General features: G+C 38.5%; 1 non-coding gene across 1 annotated transcript; it reads left to right on the top strand.

Moving 5' to 3' along the window:
* The first annotated feature begins 12,914 nt into the window (after positions 1–12,914).
* Positions 12,915–13,021, top strand: LOC114377696. Its single transcript, XR_003659135.1, has one exon. It is a non-coding gene; the product is annotated as a small nucleolar RNA R71 (small nucleolar RNA).
* Positions 13,022–13,958: the final 937 nt, after the last annotated feature.

Genomic DNA, 13,958 nt, shown 5'->3' with positions numbered 1-13,958 from the left:
GATCCTAGGTCATCTCCCAACGAGCAATGGTCAACCAACGTTCATAATACATAGTGATAAAACAATAACGAATTGGGGGGGGGGTGTTTGTTTTTGTAATTTAAACAACGAACAAGTTTTAATTAGAAAATAACAGAATTAAAACATGTTGGTTCCCCTTGATTCACAAGCAAGTCTCTTATCCTAGGTTATGAGGATTTATCCCTAACCAGTTCAACCACTTAATCCAACCCTAAATTAAATTACTAAGCGAAAATGAACATAAGGCTTTCATTATGTGATTAAGCAACATATACACCAATTAATCATGAACGAAACTGATCATTAAGCATGAATGTAAATTAAGCTCAGAGACAATTAATCAAGCACTAAGCATGCATGGATTAATAGCAACAAATACAGAGTAATTGGTGAAGAGGAAAAACTGATCAGAATTCAATAGTAATAACAAAACCTCAAAGAGAGCTGTGCTTGATCCTCAAGAGAAAACAACGCTGGAGACTTAGCCTTCCATTAATCAGCAGAAAACAAAATTGTAGATTGAAGCAGAAACAAAATTACAGAAAACGAATTTTATTCTACGTGAACAGTGTGCATGAACAGTAATAAAAACTGGAATTGCAAAACTCTAAAATTATTCTCCTCACCCCAAAACTCCTAAACTAAAACCCTGGTGCTGTTATATAGGTCCTCAGCCCCAAAGCTTATAAATCTGTTTTAAGTCCAAGCCCATAAATAAAATAAAATCTGGACAAGATAAGATAAGATTGGATGAAATAAAATGTGGACGAAATAAAATCTAGATGAAAGAAAATCTGGATAAGATAAAATTTGATAAAATAAAATTGTCTGCTCTCTTCAAGTCCAAGCCCAATTCCGGATTCAAGCCCAATTGTTTATAATTCTCCTGAAATTAAATTAAAAACACAAAATTAGTCAAGTAGGCCCAAATGATAAAATTGCATAATTAATTTGACAGTTAAGGCTAATCAATAATTAAAATTGTGACAAAAATGGTTAAGAAATAGGAAAAAATAATGACACATCAAATCCCTCCACACTTAGCCTTTTGCACTCCTGGGAAAAATCAAAAAGCAAAGCAAGGAACAAATCCAGAGACATTAAAGAGAAACAAACACACAAAAACAATTACATATTTCTCAATGAATCTCAAGGAATGAAAGGAATATGCAACATCCAACACGTAGAGAGTTAAAGAATCAAGACAGTCATGAAAATCATCCCAGCATCTCAAACATGGAAAGATAGTCAATCAGCTCAAGAATGAAAAGTCACAAAGCCTCATAAGATATGCACTCTATCTCTCAAGTGTCTAGGCTACTGTTTACTCTCAGAGCACCCATGAAAACAAATACCACATAGACTTGGCAAGACTCTAAAATTGACAACCATACCACAAACACATGCATATGAGGATCAAAAGATCTTTTAAGGTTGTAATGGGGCCAAGGACAAGGTAGAGGAAAGTATGGGATAAGTAGCTAAAACCCAAAGGAATAGAGGAGCAATGGGGAATAAGTGGGAACTAAGAGAAAGTAGTAAACCCCAAAACCAAAATTAAAAATTAAGCATAAAAAGTAAACCCAAAACAAAATCAACCAAGTCCTCAAACCAATCCAAGTCTTCAAACCAAGACCTCATTTATTCAACTTCATTTTTTTTTTCATTTTTCTGGTTTTTTTTTTAACGTGAACAGTAGCATATTTGAAAGCATTTGAAAAATAGAGCAACAATTAGGCAATATATGTATATACATGATGGAAGCTTGCTTGTGGAGCTTCTATGGAAGCTGGATCTTTGAGCTTCAATGAGGTCCTTCAATGGTGATTTTTCACCATAGGGATGCAGCGGAAGGCAAAGGAGAAGAGGAGAGGGGAGGCACCATCCACTAGGGAATAAGCCAAGGAAGAAGGAGCTTCACCACCAAGAATTGCCTTGGATAAGAAGCTTGAAGAGGATGCTTTAATGGATGAAAAGAAAGAGAGAAGGGGGGAGCACGAAATTGAAGGAATAAAAGAGGGAGAGAAGTGGAACTTTGAAGTATGTCTAACAAGACTCTCATTCATCAAAGTTACAACAAGTGTTACACATGCTTCTATTCATAGACTAGGTAGCTTCCTTGAGAAGCTTTCTTGAGAAAACTTCCTTGAGAAGCTTCTTTGAGAAAACTTCCTTGAGAAGCTAGAGCTTAGCTACACACACCCCTCTCATAACTAAGCTCACCTCCTTGAGAAGCTTCCTTAAGAAGATTCCTAAAGAAGCTAGAGCTTAGCTACACATACCTCTCTAATAGCTAAGCTCACCTCCTTTAGATGAGAAGCTAGAGCTTAGCTACACACCCCCTATAATAGCTAAGCTCACCCCCATGACAAAAAACATGAAAATAAGAAAAAAGTCCTTATTACAAAGACAACTCAAAATGCCCCGAAATACAAGGCTAAAACCCTATACTACTAGAATGGCCAAAATACAAGGCCTTGATGAAGGAAAAACCTATTCTAATATTTACAAAGATAAGCGGGCTCATACTTAGCCCATGGGCTCGAAATCTACCCTAAGGCTCATGAGAACCCTAGGGCCTTTCCTTGGATCTCTAGCCCAATCTACTTGGAGTCTTCTAACCAATGCCCTTGCGGGGTAGGATTGCATCATTCCCTCCACCTTGGAAAGGATTTGACCTCAAATCCCGAGGTTCTTCATACTCTGGGCTCCTTCCCTCAACACCTGTAAAAAGAACAAAAACACATGTATTAGTGGTGTTTGGTATGTTGAAGTAAGGTAAGGTCTGAAAACCCATTTCCTGGGCATCTTCCCATGAAGGAACATGGTTTCTCACCAACTCAATGAGTGGTGCTACAAGTATAGAAAAATATGGGACAAACCTTTTGTAAAAGTTTGTTAAGTCATGGAAGCCCCAAATTTTTCTTATACTTGGTGGAGTGAGCCACTCAGGAATGACCTTTATTCTCTTAGGGTTCATGGGAACCCGTTGATCACTATTTGAAAAATTAAGAAAAGTAACGCAATAAAACATACCTTTTTCTGTATTTTCATATTGATTATTCCTACCAAAAAGTATGACAAACCTAAGGTGTCCCATATGAGTACCTAAGTTTGTATTGAAACTAAAAATAAGAACAAACCTACCTAATGGGTCCCTATGTACACACACCATGAACATGTTAGGTGTACGAGTGATTTTACAAAAGAGGGTTGCACCACTCAAAACATTCATCATACCACCTATTTTAGGGACTTGGTGCCTAATAATACCTATTTTGGGCACCAAAAAAGCACAAGGATTTAAGCTCTTGCGAACCAAACCCTCATCCAACAACTTCTTTACTTGAGGAATAAACTCAAGCCCAAGAGGTGTGGCAATGCTAGCAAGTGTCTTTTTACAAAAGAGAAAATATGGAGGTTGTCTAAGAGGAAAAGTTTCTTTAATGTTTGTCTTTATTGTAAAATGAGTTTCCTTCTTAGCTAACCTCTTGGAGGAGACACTTACCTCCTTACACTTCTCTTTAACCACTAATGGTTGTCCATCTTCTTGGGGGTAGATTTCTTCACTAGATTCTTCCCATTTTGCTTCTTCACTTTCACTAGAGGAAGGTGAAGTAGTAGCCTCATCTTGGCTACTATAAATGTCTTGGCCCCTCATAATCTTGGTTTTTGTGGTGGGGCATTGAGAAGTAATGTGTCCTCTTCCAAGACATTTAAAGCACTTTATAGAGCTAGTTTTCTCATGCATACTAGCCTTAGGGGCTTGCTTTTCTATTGCCTTCCCCTTATCATCTTTGGGCTTAGAAGGTGTCACCCCAAAGATGCCTTGACCTTGGTCTTTCTTTGGATAAGAGTGAGAGCCATAAGATTTTGAAGTAGACTTCTTTTTAAGTTGTTGCTCTACCCTTATTTCCCAATCTAAGTTAGCCTCTACATTGTCCTTCCCATGGAAGTATGAGAGGTTAATGTTAGCCTCTTGAGGCTTTCTTTCCTTTTCTCTTCTATGGGAGTGAGGTCTAAGATGTGACCTATGCCTTCCTTCGTAATAGTCACGAAGTTCTTCACTTAGGCTCTTGCAAGAGTTATGACTACTATAGGAGGCATGTTTTTCTCTTTTCATTTCTTTCATTATTTTTCTTCTTTCTTCCTCTCTTATTTTCTTTCTTTCATCTTGACTTATTTCTTCCACTGTTTTTTTCCTTTTTCTTTTCTCTCTTGTTTTTCTTTCCATAACTTGAGGGAACTCAACTCATCTAAGATTCTAGATAAAGGGTCTTTATGACTAGTACCCTCGCCATTAACACTAGATGAATGATGACTCATGTTGGTTCCTAATTTGTTGTTCTTTCTTGTTGGAGGTTTGAAAAGAAAAGGTAAAAGAAACTATGGTTGAAACTAGCCAAATAAACACTAAAAGAGGTGTGAAAGATAAGGTAAAAAAACTAATTGGTAAAATGCAAGCTATCTAGGCGGTTTGACAATGGAAGGTAAAAGAAATAAGCTATGAAAGTAAGCAAGAAATGTAAACTAGGTGAATCCTAAGAGTGTTTGGATGACCACATTCAAGGTTCCCAACAAAACACTCACTATCCTAAGTAAAAATTGCCTAAAATTATTACACACAAATGGAAGTTTGGTAACCTATTGGAGGCTCCCAACACACTTCCAATGAAAGGCCTTTTTGTTACAAAAACTTGAAAGCAATGAAGGTAAGTAAATTGCAAATTACAAAATTACAAAACGGTCCTCAATTTTGGTGGTTGTTCTCTCTTTGGTGATTCACTCAATTTGGAGTGCTTCTTAGTCCAATAGCTCTTAAGGTGGTTGGCCCCTTACTTCTGGACTCAAATTCTTCAAGGGATGACACCAATCCTCCTTCCAATTCCTATATGGCAACCCACAAACAAGGAAACAAAGAGACAAGCAATAACCAAAGACCAAAAAAAATAAAATGAAAGCTAAACCAATGGAGTTTTAACAAGACAATTTTTCAAGGATTATTCAACAATTAAAGCAATGAAAAGGACATAGAAGCAAGCTAGGACTCAAAGAGAAACTTAGAATGGCTCTAGAGTAGAGTAAAAAAAACTGAAAAAAAAGACTCAACAAAACTCTAGCTTTGGCACTTGTCTTCACACTAATTTTGAATTGAAATTTCCAATTATAGAATAAATTTTGAGCCAAAACAACAAGCACACTTCCCTTTCACTTTTTTTTCCTGGATACTGATTTTTCTGAAAACTTGTGTGATTTTTATTATTTTTTTATTTTACCCAAATCACTTGGTTCTTTTTTTATAACTTTTTTCAAGATGTCTAGAAAATTCAGTAAAAATTTCAGCTCAAAATTCGAAGTAACCAATTCTCAGTAATTTTTACAAGTTTGTATGTCCAAGTTGCCAACACCAGCGATTTTTTTTAAGCATGGTATATTGATTGCCTTAGGCTTACTTTCAACCTTCCTATGTATGTTGAACTCACTATGATTGTTTACCACAGTCTTAGGAGTTCAATATTCACTTAGGATCAACATTTCAGCCAACAATTCAATCATCAAAACTCAAATTCACAATAGACACAATCATAAGGAAATCTAAAAGTTCAAGAAAAGGTTCACAATCAAAGACTCTCTAAGAATTTTGCATGAACATGTTAAGGACTAATTAACATGAAAGATTTGACTCAAATCAACTAATAGGCTAAAAGAATTTCATACACTCATGAACAAATGAGTTAGACAAAGAAACAAGAAAAATAAAATTCAGCACAACATAAGAAATCTTATGTGACAAGTTTCATGACTAGACATGACTTCTATGACAAAACTACAATAGGTGAACAAGTCACTCTAGATTTTTGAGGTTTTCTTCTACTTTAATATTTTTGTAAGAATTTTATGATTTAGGTTTCAGCCACAAAAAATAACAAGACAAAACTCAAAGGAACCTAAACTCAACACAATTCATGGTTCAAGAACAAGAACAAGAAATTTGAACCATAGAAAATCAAATCTAGCTTCTATAGCAAGTATAATTGGTGGAAACTCTAAAGAATCATGTTAACAACATTTAGCACAAGACATGTGAGGAGATACATGGAGAAAAAATGAAGAAACAACAATGGAAGAGAAGGTAAAGCAAAAAAATTAATGGAGGTTTAAGGAGCACCTACTTGAAGCTCTTGTGCTCTGATTACCACTTGATGGAAGCTTGCTTGTGGAGCTTCTATGGAAGCTGGATCTTTGAGCTTCAATGAGGTCCTTCAATGGTGATTTTTCACCATAGAGATGCAGCGGAAGGCAAAGGAGAAGAGGAGAGGGGAGGCACCATCCACTAGGGAATAAGCCAAGGAAGAAGGAGCTTCACCACCAAGAATTGCCTTGGATAAGAAGCTTGAAGAGGATGCTTTAATGGAGGAAAAGAAAGAGAGAAGGGGGGAGCACGAAATTGAAGGAATAAAAGAGGGAGAGAAGTGGAACTTTGAAGTATGTCTAACAAGACTCTCATTCATCAAAGTTACAACAAGTGTTACACATGCTTCTATTCATAGACTAGGTAGCTTCCTTGAGAAGCTTTCTTGAGAAAACTTCCTTGAGAAGCTTCTTTGAGAAAACTTCCTTGAGAAGCTAGAGCTTAGCTACACACACCGCTCTCATAACTAAGCTCACCTCCTTGAGAAGCTTCCTTAAGAAGATTCCTAAAGAAGCTAGAGCTTAGCTACACATACCTCTCTAATAGCTAAGCTCACCTCCTTTAGATGAGAAGCTAGAGCTTAGCTACACACCCCCTATAATAGCTAAGCTCACCCCCATGACAAAAAACATGAAAATAAGAAAAAAGTCCTTATTACAAAGACAACTCAAAATGCCCCGAAATACAAGGCTAAAACCCTATACTACTAGAATGGCCAAAATACAAGGCCTTGACGAAGGAAAAACCTATTCTAATATTTACAAAGATAAGCGGGCTCATACTTAGCCCATGGGCTCGAAATCTACCCTAAGGCTCATGAGAACCCTAGGGCCTTTCCTTGGATCTCTAGCCCAATCTACTTGGAGTCTTCAAACCAATGCCCTTGCGGGGTAGGATTGCATCAATACATCAAGCATGGCCAAAATACATCATCAAGCATGGCCAACAAAAACATATCATCCAATGAAACGTACCCCCCCACACTTATTCCCAAAACAATTCCAAAGCTCCAAAATTCCTTAAGGGTAGGGTGAGATCATGGTTTTTCACTTAAGGCTTGAAATGAGCTTCAAAACAAATAAAGGGGAACATAGGCTCAAAGGGGCTAGCAAAGGAATTAATTCAAGGTAGGCTCATTTGGCTAGAGGCTTATAAGAACAAAATGCCTAAATCATCTCCCAACATGCATGTGAAGAAAGAAGTATCAACAAGAGTCAAGCCAAGGGTATTGTGCAAGAAATCAATGGGGCAAAACACACCGAATAAAATAGATGATGATGGCTTAAATTCTCACCAAAGGTAAATCTATCACTTCCAATTTGAACTTTCAAAACTAACTTAACATGCAGAGAAAAACAAGGATTTCAATTCATAAAATGCCAAGAAACTCCTATTTCAAAAACAATTACCCATTACCTGTACATAACCTATAATTCAAAGAGAAACATACAATGTTGTACATAAAACATAAACCAAAAAAACAAAATTAACCTAGAAAACCTAAAAAAATTAAACTAAAAAACCCCAAATAAAGAACAAAAAAAAAAAGAACAGTCTCCCCCCCACACTTAAACAACACATTGTCCTCAATGTAGCATAATCATAAGATCAAGAGCAATCAAAACAATCAATAAATTTGGACAAGTGCAATGAAAGTAAAGAAGGAGATACAAAAAGAAAACTCCCTAAGTCATGGCAGAAGAGAAGTAGGGTGATGTAAGGAGGTCTCCTCCACCACTACATCCACTAAGGATGGATTTGTGAGGAATGGTTTCAGCCGGTGTCCATTGACCTTGAAGCTCTTATCTGTGGATTCACTTTTGATCTCAACTGTACCATAAGGAAAAACATTAGTCACCACAAAAGGACCAATCCACTTTGACCTCAACTTACCACTCATGTGTTTGAGCCTAAAGTTATACAATAAAACTTTATGTCCAACCATGAAGTCCTTCTTAGCGATCAAACTATCATGGAACTTCTTGGTCTTCTCCTTGTAGAATTTGGAATTCTCATAGGCTTCTAAACGGATCTCATCTAGCTCACTTAGTTGCAACTTCCTTTCCTCTCCAGCCTAATCAATAGAGAAGTTGCAGGTCTTTACAGCCCAGTAGGCTTTGTGCTTTATCTCTATAGGAAGATGACAAGCCTTACCAAAGACAACCCAATAAGGATACATTCCTATGGGTGCTTTGTAGGTAGTCCTATGCGCCCAAAGAGCATCATCCAGCTTGGTGCTCCAATCCTTTCTGTTCGGCTGCACAATCTTCTCCAAGATCCTTTTTATCTCCCTGTTTGAAATCTCAGCCTGCCCATTAGTTTGGGGGTGGTAAGGTGTGGAAATTCTGTGCATGACCCCATACATTTTGAGCAAGGCATACATGGATCTGTTACAAAAATGGGTGCCTTGATCACTAACGATGGCTCTAGGGACTCCAAACCTGCAAAACAGATTAGATCTAACAAAATCTACAACAACCTTAGCATCGTTAGTTCTGGTGGGTTTGGCTTCCACCCATTTTGAAACACAATCAAAAGCAAGGAGAATATAAACAAAACCAAAAGAGACAGGGAAAGGCCCCATAAAATCTATACCCCAGACATCAAACACCTCACAGAATAACATGGGTTGTTGAGACATTTGTTGTCTCCATGAAAGTGAGCCGCCTGCTCTCTGACAAGGCGCACAAGTGCTATAGATTCTCCACGTATCCTTGAAGATGGTGGCCAATAGAAACCGCAGTCAAGCACCTTGCGAGTTGTCCTCTGTATGCCAAGATGGCCACCTGGTGCGGAAGAATGACAGAATTGCAGGACTGAGTCGATCTCATTGTCTCGAATGCATCTCCTAATAACCTGGTCACTGCACAACTTCCACAAATAAGGGTCATTCCAAATATAATGCTTAGCATCGCTCTTAATTTTATCATTTTGAGCTTTAGATGCTAAGGGAGGAAAAATAGAAGCAACCAAATAATTCACAATATTAGCAAACCAGGGAGTGGGGAAGGAATCAAAAATACTATACAGAATGTACAAATGGTCATCCGGAAAATCATCCCGAATGGGTGAGTCCTCAGACACGCGCTCAATCCTACTCAGATGGTCAACCACGAGGTTTTATGCACCGCTCCGATCACGGATCTCCAAATCAAACTCTTGGAGCCAAAGCATCCACCTGATCAATCTAGGCTTTGATTCAGTCTTCTTCAACAGGTACTTCAGAGCTGCATGGTAAGTATAAACAATAACACGAGTACCAAGTAAATATGAACGAAATTTCTCAAGAGCAAAAACTATCGCTAATAGCTCGTTCTCTGTGGTAGTGTAATTTGCTTGAGCAGCATCCAAAGTTCTGGAAGCATAGTAGATCACCCGAGGCAGCTTATCAATCTTTTGAGCAAGGACAACCCCCAATGCGTAATTGGATGCATCGCACATTAACTCAAATGGGGCTGTCCAATCAGGTGCCTGAATGATAGGGGTGGTAGTCACCGCACGCTTAAGGCAATCAAAAGCCTCTTTGCACCGGTCATCAAAATCAAACTCCACCTCCTTTTGCAGCAGATTGGATAGTGGAAGGGCCACTTTGCTAAAATCCTTGATAAAGCTCTTATAAAACCCTGCATGACTAAGAAAAGAATGAACCTCTCGCATGCAAGAGGGATAAGGCAATTGTGAAATAACAGCTATTTTTGCAGGGTCTACCTCTATGCCCCTACTGGAAATGATATGCCCTAAAAATATACCTTGTTGTAGCATGAAGTGACATTTTTCAAAATTCAGCACAAGGTTAGTTTCAATTCGTCTACTAAGAACTCTATCCAGACTATCCAAACATGCATCAAAAGAGGATCCATAAACTGTAAAATCATCCATAAACACCTCTATGCAGCTCTCTAAAAAATCACTAAAAATGCTAAGCATAAACTGCTGGAAGGTACCAAGGGCGTTGCATAGGCCAAAAGGCATCCTCCTATAGGCCAAAGTGCCAAAGGAATAGGTGAATATGGTCTTTTCTTGATCCTTAGGAGCAATATGAATTTGTAAATAACCATAAAAACCATCAAGAAAACAGTAATGAGATTTACCTGCCAAGAGCTCAAGCATTTGATCAATGAATGGCAGGGGAAAATGATCTTTTCTGGTTACCTGGTTCAACCTCCTATAATCAATGCAGACTCGCCAGCTGTTCTGCAATCTTGTGGGGATAAGATCATCCCTCTCATTCTTGATCACAGTGAGGCCTGTCTTCTTAGGAACCCCTTGGACTGGACTCACCCACTGGCTGTCAGAAATGGGGTAGATGATTCCAGCTTGTAAGAGCTTGGTCACTTCCTTTTTCACCACATCTAGAATGACGGGGTTGAGTCTCCGCTATGGCTGCCTCACTGGCTTAGCTCCATCCTCTAAAAGTATCCTATGCATGCAGGTAGATAGGCTAATACCAGGAATGTCTGCTAAAGTCCATCCAATGGCCTTCTTGTGCTTCTTGAGTACTAGCAACAACTTCTCCTCTTGCCCAGCATCAAGGGAGGCAGAGATGATCACTGGAAATTTTTCCTTGTCCTCCAAGTAAGTATATTTGAGGGTTGCTGGTAAGGGCTTCAACTCTAGTGTGGGTGGTGGCTAAACAGTGGGAGGAACCAGGGTAGGAGAAGAAGAAGGTTCCTCAGCCAGTACCTCATAAAGCAAGTCAAAAGTATATGTACTTCCTGCAACATGGTTAGTGCATTCTGACTCTAAAAAATCAACATCAAGAGGTACAACACCCACAAAATTAGAACCAGACTCAAATTTAGATTCATTCTCCGCATAAAAATCAGATACATGATCAAATTCAAACTCAAATTCAGATTCAATGTATAAGGAATGACAAGTATGCAGATCAGATAAAAATGGATGTTTCCTACCATGAAGAACATAATCAAAATCAAACATATAATCATCAACAATCTGATCAATTATCTCAACATGAAAAATAGAATGATCCTCAGATGGATGTTTCATGGCATCAAGAATGTTAAAGTGAACAACAATATCACCAAATTCCATAGACAATGTGCCAGCATAAACATATATCTTGGTTCGAGCTGTTTTCATAAATGGTCTTCCTATAATAATTGGAACTGAACCATGGGAAAATCCCTCTTCCATATTAAGAACATAAAAATCAACAGGAAAAATAAGTTCACCAACCCGAACCAGCACATCCTCTATAAAACCTACGGGGTAAGCAACACTTCTGTTTGCCAAATGAATCACCACAATTGTAGATTGCAAGGGTCCAAGAGATAAAGAATTGAAAATGGACAGAGGCATGACACTAACTGATGCTCCTAGATCTAGCATGTCATTCTCAAATTTACTGTTCCTAATAATGCAAGGTATACAGAAAGTACTTGGGTCCTTACATTTCACAGGAATGTGAGGAACAAATTTACCTATCAATGCTAACACATTTCTACCCATGCTAATCCTTTCATTGCCTTTGAGCTTCCTTTTGTGGGTGCACAGCTCCTTTAGAAACTTGGCATATCTTGGAATCTGCTTGATGACATCTAGCAGAGGTATGTTCACCTCTACTTTCCTGAACGTCTCCAAGATCTCCTTTTCCACTTCTTCCATCTTTTTGTTTGGAATTGCCCTAGGTGGTAATGGAAGAGGGGTAGGAGGCTGCGATAAGTCAGAATTACTAGAGGAAGGTCCACCTGCATGAAAATTTTTGTTAGGAAGCTTTCTCTTTTGTGCAACTATCTCATCCTCTTTTTCAGGTGTAGAATGAAGCTTGACAGGTTCAGGTGCAGGTGCTGCTACTGGTGGAGGCACTTGAATTTGGATTCCAGACCTCAAGGTGATGGCACTCACATTTTTCAGATTTTGCACAGTTTGTCAAGGATATTTGTCAGAATTTTGGGACTGAGCTTGGTTCAATTGAGTAGCCATCTGCCCCATCTGATTTGTCAAACTCTGAATAAAGGCTCTTGTCTCTTACTGAAATTGCATATTCTGGATGGTCATTTGCCTCACTAACTCTTCTAAGGAAGGTTGAGGAGGAGCCTCAGTTGCTTGTTGTATTTGTTGTGACTGCCGCTGTATTGGAGGAGGAACATATGGCTTGCTTGGACCAGCAACATTCTGGAAAGGAGGGACAGGCTGTTGTTGTTGTGGAGGACTTGCCCATCTCAAATTTGGATGATTCCTCCAACCTGGATTGTATCTGTTGCTTGAAAGATCATAATTATTCAGTTGTTGTTGGTTTTGCTGCTGAGGAGATCTATTATAAATGTTTGCAACATAAGCTTCAGGTTGCTCATTGACTCCAGATTGCTGCAAAGAAGGACAAAGATCTGTATGGTGATCTGCAGAAGAACATAGACCACAGACTCTTGCAACAGGTGCAGACTTCTGATTCATGGCAAGATGAGTTACTAGGTTGACCAAGGCATCAAGTTTTCCCTCAAGCTTTTTATTTTCAGCAGATGAAGATGAATCTGTGGCCACCTCATGGACTCCTTTGAGGATAATAACATCATTTCTTGCACTGAATTATTGGGAGTTAGAAGCCATCTTCTCAATCAAACTCCTAGCCTCAGCTGGAGTCATATCACCAAGGGCTCCACCACTGAAAGCATCAATCATACTCCTCTCCATGTTTCTAAGTCCCTCATAGAAATATTGAAGAAGGAGTTGCTCAGAAATCTGGTGGTGAGGGCAGCTTGCACATAATTTCTTGAATCTTTCCCAGTACTCATACAAGCTCTCTCCACTAAGTTGCCTGATGCCTGAAATGTCTTTTCTGATGGCAGTGGTCCTAGATGCAGGGAAGAATTTCTCCAAGAACACCCTCTTAAGGTCCTCCCAGCTAAAAATGGACCTGGGAGCAAGGTGGTAGAGCCAATCTTTTGCCACTCCCTCTAGAGAATGAGGAAAAGCCTTTAGAAAGATATGATCTTCTTGGACATCAGGGGGCTTCAAGGTGGAACAAACAATATGGAACTCCTTAAGATGCTTATGAGGATATTCACCTGCAAGACCATGAAACTTGGGCAACAAATGTATTAGTCCAGTCTTAAGAACATATGGAACACCCTCATCAGGGTATTGAATGCATAAGCTTTCATAAATGAAATCAGGTGCACCCATCTCCCTAAGAGTCCTCTCACAAGGTGGAGGTTGAGCCATGTTCTCAATATGAAAATTAGTAGTTGAATGCTCAAAATCAGAATATTCAGAATCACCAGCAACAGAATACTCAGAATGCTCAAAATGCTCACAATGCTCAAAATGCACATAATTATCAGGATGCACACTATGCCTAACTAATCTATGAAAGGTTCTATCTATTTCAGGATCAAAGGGTTCTAAATAACCTGGATTGCCCCTAGTCATGCACTATATGCAGCAAATAAATGTGTTCTCAAACAAGCACCAGGGGAGGGTTAAAACTACAACTATAGTCAAATGGTATCCAAATGAGCTGAAATTTTGTGAACAACACCCTAAAATCATGAAAAGATAGCACAAAAAATTTCAAACAAAAATTCAAAGTCTAACTATGAAAACTACTTAAGCAAAGTTTAGAAAAATAGGATAATAATACTTGAAAAATAAAAAAAAACTTAGTAAACAACTGATTTTTCGAGTTTGGGAGACTTCAACCAGCTAAAGCAGGTCGCAACAATATGGGAGAGTTTTTTCTACCCCAAATGCATATATAATAATAGTCATTCTAATACCCAGA

Source organism: Glycine soja, chromosome 11 (genome assembly GCF_004193775.1).
Source record: "Glycine soja cultivar W05 chromosome 11, ASM419377v2, whole genome shotgun sequence".
Lineage (NCBI taxonomy): Eukaryota > Viridiplantae > Streptophyta > Magnoliopsida > Fabales > Fabaceae > Glycine > Glycine soja.
The sequence above is the reverse complement of the archived record's forward strand: the minus strand, read 5'-3'. Positions and strand labels throughout refer to the sequence as shown.